The 13,139-nt window shown below is 48.0% G+C and overlaps 1 non-coding gene and 1 pseudogene across 1 annotated transcript; both read left to right on the top strand.

Annotated features, from left to right (window-relative positions):
• The first annotated feature begins 5,726 nt into the window (after positions 1-5,726).
• Positions 5,727-5,867, top strand: LOC140129161 (U4 spliceosomal RNA). Its single transcript, XR_011855370.1, has one exon. It is a non-coding gene; the product is annotated as a U4 spliceosomal RNA (small nuclear RNA).
• A 1,756-nt stretch (positions 5,868-7,623) lies between these two features.
• Positions 7,624-7,741, top strand: LOC140129163 (U4 spliceosomal RNA; annotated as a pseudogene).
• Positions 7,742-13,139: the final 5,398 nt, after the last annotated feature.

Genomic DNA, 13,139 nt, shown 5'->3' with positions numbered 1-13,139 from the left:
GGGGGAAGTGCTCCTGCACATTGTAACAGACATTAGTAGACAATTCCTTCCTGACCTTGCACACACTAGAACACTAGAGGGCGATGTAATCGTACTCCAGGACATAAGGACCTTCTCTCTATTATTTGTAGAGAATGTGACCTAGGAGGAGCGAGCAAACTCCTGGGACCTTTATTTCAAGCTCTTGTGTCACCCCTCCTCCTCATAGACTGTAAGCTCTTGTCTCCCACTCATCCTCATAGACTGTAAGCTCTTGTGTCCTCCCCTCATCCTCATAGACTGTAAGCTCTTCTGTCACCCCCTCATCCTCATAGACTGTAAGCTCTTGTGTCACCCCCTCATCCTCATAGACTGTAAGCTCTTGTGTCACCCCCTCATCCTCATAGACTGTAAGCTCTTGTGTCACCCCTCATCCTCATAGACTGTAAGCTCTTGTGTCACCCCCTCATCCTCATAGACTGTAAGCTCTTGTGTCACCCCCTCATCCTCATAGACTTTAAGTTCTTGTGTCATCCCCTCATCCTCATAGACTGTAAGCTCTTGTGTCCTCCCCTCATCCTCATAGACTGTAAGCTCTTCTGTCACCCCCTCATCCTCATAGACTGTAAGCTCTTGTGTCACCCCCTCATCCTCATAGACTGTAAGCTCTTGTGTCACCCCCTCATCCTCATAGACTGTAAGCTCTTGTGTCACCCCCTCATCCTCATAGACTGTAAGCTCTTGTGTCACCCCCTCATCCTCATAGACTGTAAGCTCTTCTGTCACCCCCTCATCCTCATAGACTGTAAGCTCTTGTGTCACCCCCACATCCTCATAGACTGTAAGCTCTTGTGTCCCCCCTCATCCTCATAGACTGTAAGCTCTTGTGTCTCCCTCCTCCTCATAGACTGTAAGCTCTGGTACCACCCCCCTCATCCTCATAGACTGTAAGCTCTTGTGTCACCCCTCATCCTCATAGACTGTAAGCTCTTGTGTCACCCCCTCATCCTCATAGACTGTAAGCTCTTGTGTCCCCCCTCATCCTCATAGACTGTAAGCTCTTGTGTCCCCCTCATCCTCATAGACTGTAAGCTCTTGTGTCACCCCTCATCCTCATAGACTGTAAGCTCTTGTGTCCCCCTCATCCTCATAGACTGTAAGCTCTTGTGTCACCCCCTCATCCTCATAGACTGTAAGCTCTTGTGTCACCCCTTCATCTTCATAGACTGTAAGCTCTTGTGTCACCCCCTCATCCTCATAGACTGTAAGCTCTTGTGTCACCCCTTCATCTTCATAGACTGTAAGCTCTTGTGTCACCCCCTCATAGACTGTAAGCTCTTGTGTCACCCCCTCATCCTCATAGACTGTAAGCTCTTGTGTCACCCCCTCATCCTCATAGACTGTAAGCTCTTGTGTCACCCCCTCATCCTCATAGACTGTAAGCTCTTGTGTCTCCCTCCTCCTCATAGACTGTAAGCTCTTGTGTCCCCCTCATCCTCATAGACTGTAAGCTCTTGTGTCACCCCTCATCCTCATAGACTGTAAGCTCTTGTGTCCCCCTCATCCTCATAGACTGTAAGCTCTTGTGTCACCCCCTCATCCTCATAGACTGTAAGCTCTTGTGTCACCCCCTCATCCTCATAGACTGTAAGCTCTTGTGTCACCCCTTCATCTTCATAGACTGTAAGCTCTTGTGTCACCCCCTCATCCTCATAGACTGTAAGCTCTTGTGTCACCCCCTCATCCTCATAGACTGTAAGCTCTTGTGTCACCCCCTCATCTTCATAGACTGTAAGCTCTTGTGTCACCCCCTCATCCTCATAGACTGTAAGCTCTTGTGTCACCCCCTCATCCTCATAGACTGTAAGCTCTTGTGTCACCCCTCATCCTCATAGACTGTAAGCTCTTGTGTCACCCCCTCATCCTCATAGACTGTAAGCTCTTGTGTCCCCCCTCATCCTCATAGACTGTAAGCTCTTGTGTCTCCCTCCTCCTCATAGACTGTAAGCTCTTGTGTCCCCCTCATCCTCATAGACTGTAAGCTCTTGTGTCACCCCTCATCCTCATAGACTGTAAGCTCTTGTGTCCCCCTCATCCTCATAGACTGTAAGCTCTTGTGTCACCCCCTCATCCTCATAGACTGTAAGCTCTTGTGTCACCCCTTCATCTTCATAGACTGTAAGCTCTTGTGTCACCCCCTCATCCTCATAGACTGTAAGCTTTTGTGTCACCCCCTCATCCTCATAGACTGTAAGCTCTTGTGTCACCCCTCATCCTCATAGACTGTAAGCTCTTGTGTCACCCCCTCATCCTCATAGACTGTAAGCTCTTGTGTCCCCCCTCATCCTCATAGACTGTAAGCTCTTGTGTCTCCCCCTCATCCTCATAGACTGTAAGCTCTTGTGTCCCCCCTCATCCTCATAGACTGTAAGCTCTTGTGTCACCCCCTCATCCTCATAGACTGTAAGCTCTTGTGTATGGCCCTCATCCTCATAGACTGTAAGCTCTTGTGTCCCCCTCATCCTCATAGACTGTAAGCTCTTGTGTCACCCCCTCATCCTCATAGACTGTAAGCTCTTGTGTCACCCCCTCATCCTCATAGACTGTAAGCTCTTGTCTCCCACTCATCCTCATAGACTGTAAGCTCTTGTGTCACCCCTCATCCTCATAGACTGTGAGCTTCTGTGTCCCCCTCATCCTCATAGACTGTAAGCTCTTGTGTCACCCCCTCATCCTCATAGACTGTAAGCTCTTGTGTCACCCCTTCATCCTCATAGACTGTAAGCTCTTGTGTCACCCCCTCATCCTCATAGACTGTAAGCTCTTGTGTCACCCCCTCATCCTCATAGACTGTAAGATCTTGTGTCACCACCTCATCCTCATAGACTGTAAGCTCTTGTGTCACCCCCTCATCCTCATAGTTTGTAAGCTCTTGTGTCACCCATCATCCTCATAGACTGTAAGCTCTTGTGTCACCCCTCATCCTCATAGACTGTAAGCTCTTGTGTCACCCCCTCATCCTCATAGATTGTAAGCTCTAGTGTCACCCCCTCATCCTCATAGACTGTAAGCTCTTGTGTCACCCTCTCATCCTCATAGACTGTAAGCTCTTGTGTCACCCCCTCATCCTCATAGATTGTAAGCTCTAGTGTCACCCCTTCATCCTCATAGACTGTAAGCTCTTGTGTCCTCCCCCCTCATCCTCATAGACTGTAAGCTCTTGTGTCCTCCCCCCTCATCCTCATAGACTGTAAGCTCTTGTGTCACCCCTCATCCTCATAGACTGTAAGCTTTTGTGTCACCCCCTCATCCTCATAGACTGTAAGCTCTTGTGTCCTCCCCCCTCATCCTCATAGACTGTAAGCTCTTGTGTCCTCCCCCCTCATCCTCATAGACTGTAAGCTCTTGTGTCCTCCCCCCTCATCCTCATAGACTGTAAGCTCTTGTGTCACCCCCTCATCCTCATAGACTGTAAGCTCTTGTCTCCCACTCATCCTCATAGACTGTAAGCTCTTGTCTCCCACTCATCCTCATAGACTGTGAGCTTCTGTGTCCCCCTCATCCTCATATACTGTAAGCTCTTGTGTCACCCCCTCATCCTCATAGACTGTAAGCTCTTGTGTCACCCCTTCATCCTCATAGACTGTAAGCTCTTGTGTCACCCCCTCATCCTCATAGACTGTAAGCTCTTGTGTCACCCCCTCATCCTCATAGACTGTAAGATCTTGTGTCACCACCTCATCCTCATAGACTGTAAGATCTTGTGTCACCCCCTCATCCTCATAGTTTGTAAGCTCTTGTGTCACCCATCATCCTCATAGTTTGTAAGCTCTTGTGTCACCCCTCATCCTCATAGACTGTAAGCTCTTGTGTCACCCCCTCATCCTCATAGATTGTAAGCTCTAGTGTCACCCCCTCATCCTCATAGACTGTAAGCTCTTGTGTCACCCTCTCATCCTCATAGACTGTAAGCTCTTGTGTCACCCCCTCATCCTCATAGATTGTAAGCTCTAGTGTCACCCCTTCATCCTCATAGACTGTAAGCTCTTGTGTCCTCCCCCCTCATCCTCATAGACTGTAAGCTCTTGTGTCCTCCCCCCTCATCCTCATAGACTGTAAGCTCTTGTGTCACCCCTCATCCTCATAGACTGTAAGCTTTTGTGTCACCCCCTCATCCTCATAGACTGTAAGCTCTTGTGTCCTCCCCCCTCATCCTCATAGACTGTAAGCTCTTGTGTCCTCCCCCCTCATCCTCATAGACTGTAAGCTCTTGTGTCCTCCCCCCTCATCCTCATAGACTGTAAGCTCTTGTGTCCTCCCCCCTCATCCTCATAGACTGTAAGCTCTTGTGTCACCCCTCATCCTCATAGACTGTAAGCTTTTGTGTCACCCCCTCATCCTCATAGACTGTAAGCTCTTGTGTCCTCCCCCCTCATCCTCATAGACTGTAAGCTCTTGTGTCCTCCCCCCTCATCCTCATAGACTGTAAGCTCTTGTGTCCTCCCCCCTCATCCTCATAGACTGTAAGCTCTTGTGTCACCCCTCATCCTCATAGACTGTAAGCTTTTGTGTCACCCCCTCATCCTCATAGACTGTAAGCTCTTGTGTCCTCCCCCCTCATCCTCATAGACTGTAAGCTCTTGTGTCCTCCCCCCTCATCCTCATAGACTGTAAGCTCTTGTGTCCTCCCCCCTCATCCTCATAGACTGTAAGCTCTTGTGAACAGGGCCCTCGCTGCTATTATTTCATATGACAATGTTATTACTCTTTTTATTTTTATGTTTTATTTTATTTTTGTATATGTTCCCCAGAATCTGTAAAGCGCTATGGAATTTTATGGCATTATATAAAGATTATTATTAATTATTAAATAATAAGCTTGGTTTGGGTGATTCATTTATACACTAAGCTCTGTTCTGGTGTTGTATTTATATACTGAGCTCGGTTCTGGTGTTGTATTTATATACTGAGCTCTGTTCAGGTGCTGTATTTATACACTGAGCTCGGTTCTGGTGCTGTATTTATATACTGTGCTCGGTTCTGGTGTTGTATTTATATACTGAGCTCTGTTCTGGTGTTGTATTTATATACTGAGCTCGGTTCTGGTGCTGTATTTATATACTGAGCTCAGTTCTGGTGTTGTATTTATATATTGAGCTCTGTTCTGGTGTTGTATTTATATACTGAGCTCGGTTCTGGTGTTGTATTTATATACTGAGCTCGGTTCTGGTGCTGTATTTATATACTGAGCTCAGTTCTGGTGTTGTATTTATATATTGAGCTCTGTTCTGGTGTTGTATTTATATACTGAGCTCGGTTCTGGTGCTGTATTTATATACTGAGCTCGGTTCTGGTGCTGTATTTATAGATGTGATTTTATTGTAACTAGCTTTTGTCATTATTTTCTACTTATTCACTTCCGTATGGCTTTTTACTCTCCCTCCATTGATAACAGACAGCCAGGACTACTATATCATACAGGACTGTCTACTTTACAGGGATGGACTAGCACCAGTTTTGTATTTACACCACTGAGAGGGGAAGGAGGAGGAGGAGGTGAGCTTCCATTGAGATGCATCAGAATTTTTTGTTTTCGGCTTCTTGTGGCCCGGGGCACTGCCCCCCCTGCTGTGAGTGACTGTGTAATTAGCATATCCCCTCCCAGAATTCCCGGCTTTGTGGTGGCTGTCTCCGCAGGCTTAGTGACTGCCCTGTATGAGGCCACGCTCCCTCTCTGGAGGATCTGGAGCTTTGCGCAGTGGCAGTATCATAGCCCATGAGGTCTATCCGAGGCGTGATTATTGCTGATTGAAAACTTTACCCAATACCCCGCCATGATGACTTGTAATACAGTCAGCTACGGCAATTTTTGACAGTCTCCCAGGAGACTGAACAATATAGTTGAAGAAAGATGAGTAATGAAGTGGATGCATGCAGAGGGGGAAGAGCGCTGTCATGGGAGTCACCAGTGATTTCTATGGCGTCCTCTTCTCCCAGAAAGACACGGATGATGAAGCCATGGAGAGGTTCCTGTCAGGTATCATTAATACCCTTGATCCTGCAGGTGCTGAGGCCACGGAGGCTCCTCTGACGGTGGCCGAGCTGCTCTCTACCGCTAAATCCTTCAGGCCCGGCAGGACTCCAGGCAGTGACAGTCTCCCGGCCGAGCTCTACGTAGCGCTGGGGGATCTCATCTGCCCGGACCTGCTGGAGCTCTACGAGGAGATGGTGGTGGAGGGCAGGATGCCGCCATCGATGAGGCAGGGACTGATCACGGTCTTGTACAAGTGGAAGGGAGAGAGGTGCGGCCTGAAGAACCGGCGTCCCATCTCTCTGCTCAACGTGGACTACAAGATCCTGGCCAAGGTGATGGCCACCAGGCTGAAGGGAGTCATTGGTAAGATCGTCCAACCGGACCAGTCCTGCAGTGTCCCAGGCCGCAGGATTGCAGACAAACTGGCCCTGCTGAGGGAGACCCTGCAGTACGTTGGAAGCCGCCACGTCTGCACGGCCCTGGTCAGCCTGGACCAGGAGAAAGCCATCGACCGTGTACTACGGACAGGCCGTCCACTTTGTGAGGGATCACCAACTGGATCCCAGTCTCATCCGAGACAAAGATTTGTTGGAATGTGTTCCATGAGTCACCCAGGACACGGCTAGGACTGTTTGGGCCAACGTGTCTTGGAGCAGACTGTTCAACGGGCACAAGGACATATTGTGGATGGCCATCCAGGGGGGGGCGGGCTGCCCCTCTGGGCCTTCATGTACACCCAAAGACGGAGCAACACTCCCTACTGCTCCAGGTGCCAGTGGAAGGAGGAGACCCCTCAAACCTATTTTGGGAGTGCCCTTTTGCTCAGAGCCTGTTGGACGCCCTGGAACAGCATTTCCAGGACCCTGTGCCCAGGAGCTCCATGACGCACCACGCAGTACTTTATGGTCTGCTCCAGGGCACTCACGCCATTGGGGATATCCAGGATGCCTGGCTCCTTCTAGATTGTTTTAAGGATGCCATCTGGTACGCCAGGAGACTCCTCATTTGGCAAAGGACAACCTTGACGACATTGGATTGCTACAGACCGGTCCTAAGCAATCTGCGGGATTATGCAATGGCAGAAAGACAGTGAGACAAAGAAGAGGAGAAGCTCTATGATGGGAGCCCTCCCCTCTGCGTCTTCAAAGGGCGGCGGTGACGACAACCCTGCCCTGCCCAAGCAAGAGTCTATGGGGCAGATTTACTTACCCGGTCCTGTCGCGATCCAGCGGCGCGTTCTCTGCGGTGGATTCGGGTCTTCCGGCGATTCACTAAGGTGGTTCCTCCGCCGTCCACCAGGTGGCGCTGCTGCGCTAAAGTTCCCCGAGGCCCGCCGGAATGCCCTGAAATTCACCGGCCTATTCCTGGTGAAGGTAAGCGCGAGTCCCACGTCACTTTTTTTAAAAAAATGCGGCGATTTTTTCCGAATCCGTCGGGTTTTCGCTCGGCCACGCCCCCGATTTCTGTCATGTGCATGCCGATGCGCCAAAAAACGGTCGCATGCGCCAAAATCCTGGGGCAATACAGGGAAAATCGGCGCAAATCGGAAATATTCGGGTAACACGTCGGGAAAATGAGAATCGGGCCCTTAGTAAATGACCCCCTATGTCTTCCCTGCAAACCAGTAAGAGCAGGTGATTTTTGCTGATTGAAAACTTTACCCAATACCCCGCCATGATGACTTGTAATACAGTCAGCTACGGCAATTTCTGACAGTCTCCCAGGAGACTGATCTGTGGTTGAAGAAAGATGAGTTATGAGTGATAATCAGCAATTATAAGGAAAATTCACTGCACCGAGTTCCATATCAGTGACATCTGGCAGTGATGATGCACGGATAAATGTGTGTATTGTTATATACTTGTGTCCTGACATTCCCGCACCAATGAAGAGATCGGGAAGTTGGTAACAAAGATCTCGTTAACCCCTTAAGGACGGAGGGTTTTTCGGCTAATTTCTCGCTCTCCAACTTCAAAAATCCATAACTTTTTCATTTTTACGTGTACAGACCTGTGTGAGGGCTTATTTTGTGCGTAACAAATTTTACTTTCCCGTAATGTTATTTATTTTAACATGCCGTGTACTGCGAAGCTGAAAAAAAATTCCAAATGTGGAAAAATTGAAAAAAAACCGCATGTGCGTCACGTTCTTGTGGGCTCAGTTTTTACGACTTTCACTCTTCGCTCCAAATAACACGCCTACTTTATTCTTTGGTTCGGTGCGATCGCGGTGATACCAAATTTATATAGGTTTTATTGTGTTTTAATACATTTTCAAAAATTAAACGAATGTGTACAAAAAAGAAAAAAAATTTTTTGCCATCTTCTGACGCTAATAACTTTTTCATACTTTGGCGCACGGAAATGTGTGAGGGGTCATTTTTTGCGAAATGAGGCGACGTTTTCATTGCTACCATTTTGAGATCTGTGCGACATTTTGATCATTTTTTATTTCATTTTTTATGTTATGTAAAAAGGTGTAAAATTCGCATTTCGGACATTTGGGCGCCATTTCCCGCTTCGGAGGTCACTGCCGGCCGTAACCGTTTTTATATTTTGATAGATCGGGCATTTTGGGACGCGGCGATACCTAATATGTCTGTGATTTTTACTGTTTGTTATGTTTTATATCCGTTCTAGGGAAAGGGGGGTGATTTGAACTTTTAATATTTTATTAATTTTTTTAATTTTTTAAACTTTTTTTTTCTTTTTTTTTTCACTATTTTTTAGACCATCTAGGGTACATTAACCCTAGATGGTCAGATCGCTCCTACCATATACTGCAATACTACAGTATTGCAATATATGGCGTTTTTGCAGGTCTTACATTACAATGAGCCACTGGCTCATTGTAACGAACCTGCATAAACCATGTAGCCTCGTGTCAAGAGAAGACCCGAGGCTACCATGGTAACCGATCGCCGCCCCCCGATGACGTTCGGGGGCGTGGCGATCGAAAAAAAGATGGCGGCGCCCACGCGCCGCCGTCTTTTAAACGCCGCCCGCGACTTTGCGGGCGGCGTTTAGAGGGTTAATAGCCGCGATCGGTGCAAGCACCGACCGCGGTTATTAGCGGTGGGGGTTTTGTGCAAAATGCAAAAACCCCCACCTCTGTATGAAGAGGACTCAGCCCGTGAGCCCTCTTCATACATCCCTTATACCTCTGCGCCGTAGAGCTACGGCGCAGAGCGTTAAGGGGCTAAAGAAAATCTGTAAAAGTTCTTCCTCTAGCGCAGTGATGGCAAACCTTTTAGAGACCGAGTGCCCAAACTACAACCAAGATACGCTTATTTATCGCAAAGTGCCAACACAGAGATTTAATTTGTGGTTTATACTCTCTGCTCAGTCACAGTTTTCATTGATACCAGCCCCTGAGGCACCAATAAAGCAGAAAATAGTCCCAGGTACAGCTTTCACTTTAAAATACCTCTGTGCACAGCAAGTCCTGGGCTGTCTGGGACTGCAGGAAGATACCTGGAGTCATCTCTGGTGATGGCCTGAGTGCCCACAGAAAGGGCTCTGAGTGCCACCTCTGGCACCAGTGCCATAGGTTAGCCATCACTGCTCTAGCGCCACCTATTGGATGAAGCTACATTACATGCTATCTATCAGGTTAAATAGAAAGCTGGAGCGCCACCTATTGGATGATACCCCCTTAAATGGTTAAATAGAAAGCCCACCTATTGGGTGCTCGCTGTACATGGACCACATGATTGTCTTGTGGAGGGGGCTCGTCTGAGACAAGTGGGACACACCTCAAAAATCATCCCATACAACCCCATTACAGAAAGTAACTTCTTACCACAAACAATCATCTTATTGCTTTTTTCATTATTTGTGGAGCTGTGGCTGATACTTCAGAAAATGTTGACATTGATTTAGGGTTTTACAACCACAGACCTCTCTGTTAGTTATCGCACTCTCCCGCCCCCCCCCCCCCTCCCGATATAATGCGGATTCAAGGAAAGAGGGGAAGTCGCCAGAATGAATGAATGAATGAAGTTTCAGCCTGTTCTCTTCGTGTTTGCGTGGGTTTCCACCGGGTCCTCCGGTTTCCTCCCACACTCCAAAACATACTGGTAGGTTGATTAGATTGTGAGCCCCATTGGGGACAGGGACTGATTTGCTCTGTGCAGCGCTGCGTAATCTGTGTCCGCTATATAAATAAAGGAGAAAGTTTCAGCTGAAACTGATTGTGGGAATTTCTTTATGTGTCACGTGATCCAACATTAGTCTTATCACTGTGATGATAAATTGTGGCGCAGAGTAAGACAATATCAAGTTTTTGGCACATGTACTATTCCCCATCTGGTCGAGCCCCCTTGGACAAGTCTTAAAATGGTGTAAAAGCCTTGATAAATTTAGCCACCAGAAGTCTGACCAGAGTGATAAATCATACATTGTATTGTATCACTACACACAGAGGAGCGGCTACTGCACATATGCAGCCGTCACCCAGTGGTCATATCCCGTCAGAAATGGTTGTGCCACTTGGTACATACAGAGCCCGGATAGCTCAGTCGGTAGAGCATCAGACTTTTAATCTGAGGGTCCAGGGTTCAAGTCCCTATTCGGGCGATAAGATTTTAATTTAAAAAAACACATGAAAAGTAAAAATCTAAATCTTAGATGTCCATGAAATATAGGCTCCAGGAGGTTCTCTGCTTTCCTCATAGGTTACATTTTTTACACGTTGGATATTGGAGGGACTAGGATTACAGCGCCCTCTAGTGTTCTGCTTCTGATTAGTGTGTGTGGTCAGAAATTTTTGATTGAAAGAGCCTTGCAATGAGCTATTGCACATGTACACAATAAAACTCACAGACAGCTTGTGCCTTGACACAGTATAGCACCCTAGCACCTATCCTAACACTATGGCAGAATAAAGTGCTACTCCAGCATACTAGCTCAGACACACAAAAACCATACATTTCCAATTAAAGCAACAACCTGTAACCAGAAAAACAAATGGGGAAGGGGGGGTAATTTGTCACATGCCTAAAGCTTTATTGAAAAATAAAAGCACAAGAGGGAGGTGGTAGAGGATGGTGAGTCTTTTACTTCATGGATGCCTCAATCTGTGAAAAAGAAGAAAAGTAGGCAAAGTCCCATCACTCCCTAAAAAAGTCCACAAGTGAAGAAGTTGGGGTTGTCAGTCCTCTTCCTTAGTGTCTATCCTGCTGTCCAATGAGGCGAAGTCTCTGAGCCGGCTCAAGACTAGCCGGATAGTCCTGGATAGACAAAGTTCCTCTGTGCAGGATGAGGCACCTCCTGGCGTACCACAAGACGTCTTTGACGCTGTTCATTAGATGCCAGGCATCCTGGATGGCTCCCACTGTGTGGGTGCCCTGGAACAGTCCATAAAAAGAAACGTGGCAAGTCATGGTGTTCCCAGGCACAGAAAGAAGGAGTTGTGTTCCAGGGCTTTCAACAGGCCCCGAGCAAAGGGGCATCCCAAAATATGTGTGTTGATGTCTCCGCAGCAAAGGGACACCAGGGGCTGCTCTGGGTCTTTCACAGATTGCAGGCTGCCATAAATGAGTGTGGAGACCCTCCTGAACGGCTATCCATGACAGATCCTTGTGCCGGTTGTTAAGCTTTTCACACAACATTTTGGTCACACTCCACAATGTCCTTGGCTCTGATGACTTTGGGTATGGTCTTGGGCTTCCACAAATCCGGTTTGAGTCCATTCAGATGTTGATCCCTCACAAATTTCACTGCCCTCGCATAGTACCAGGGAGGATCCCAGTGTAAGGGAAGGAGCTGTTCCACTTGTCCCAACCAAGCCACCGCCAGTGGGACATGGACTTTCCAGCAGAGTCCTTTGGTGTTCTTAGAGTTGTGGATGAAATGGATGACCTTACCCCCTTGCGAGGTTCTTTGTACATGACTGACTGTTTCACTCGGTCCTCTTTGAACCCCAAACATACATAAACACAGTCCTGATAATGGCCTTGCTGACTTAGGCCGTGGGAGGCCCCACCCATGCCGTGTAGCACCAAGTGCTTTCCCTAAGAGGGTAAGCTGTCTGAGCCCCCATAGTCCAATCTGTTGGTTTACCTTGGTCAAGCGTTCTTGCCAAGACTTGGTGGCTGCTCCGTCTTTTTCAAACCAAACCCCCAAAACTTCGATGAAGTCCTGTTGGATGGTGATGGGATGGGAATAGGTGCAGAAGAAGCAAGTGGCCAGTTGACTTTTCCCCCAAAGCTTGTCCAAACGGCTCCCAGGTCTGGACGAGCGCTGTCACCAAACGCTGGTCAGCACAGAAGACGGTCATGACGTCCATGTAGAGCGAGCACTTGACCTCGGTGTGTCCTGGTCCCGGTGCGTTGCTCACTCTGATCTCTCCTCTCTGCTGGATAGATTCTGCGAACAGCTCTATGACACAAACAAAGAGAAGAGGTGAAAGAGGACAGCCTTGTCTAACCCCTGAGAGGATAGGAAAGGGGTTAGGGGTTAGTCTTAAAGCCATTCACCAACACTGTGCTGCAAATGTCAGAATACATCAGGTCAACATAGGTACAAAACAGTTTCCCCAAACCAAGCTTACGCAGTACTTTACCCATGAATTCAAGTCAGACTAAGTAGAATGTCTGATTCTACTTCCCCCTCCACCAATTGTGGGGAACTCTGCTTGCCACTAATACATTTGAGGCCAATATGTTTGTGCCCCTCTTAAAGTTTGGGGGGCTCTATTTTTTAGCACAGTTATTTTGGGGCGTACCATGGGGAGCAGTAATTGTAGGGTGGTCCTAGTGCTTGGACCTTGCTCTGGATTTCTTTTGTCTGCGACTGCGTGCGCAGGACCCTGAGGAACTCTGCAAGGTCTGCGGGAAAGTCCATGTCTCACTTTTTCCTCCTGCCCCTTTGGAGGGTTCTCTGCTGGGACAACTGGGACGCGCCTTGGTACTATGCCCAGGCTGTCCGCTTTGTGAGGGATCACCAACTGGAAATACTCAAACCTGATCTGTGGAAGCCAAATACAGTGGATATGCTCATCCACGCCAAAGATTTGTTGGAATGTGTTCCAGGAGTCACCCAGGACACGGCCAAGACAGTTTTGGCCAATGTGTCTTGGAGCAGACTGTTCAACAGGCACAAGGACTTATCGTGGATGGCCATTT

This window comes from Engystomops pustulosus, chromosome 4 (genome assembly GCF_040894005.1).
Source record: "Engystomops pustulosus chromosome 4, aEngPut4.maternal, whole genome shotgun sequence".
NCBI classification, from domain to species: Eukaryota; Metazoa; Chordata; class Amphibia; order Anura; family Leptodactylidae; genus Engystomops; species Engystomops pustulosus.
Note: the sequence above shows the minus strand (reverse complement) of the source record. Positions and strands in the feature narration are given on the sequence as shown.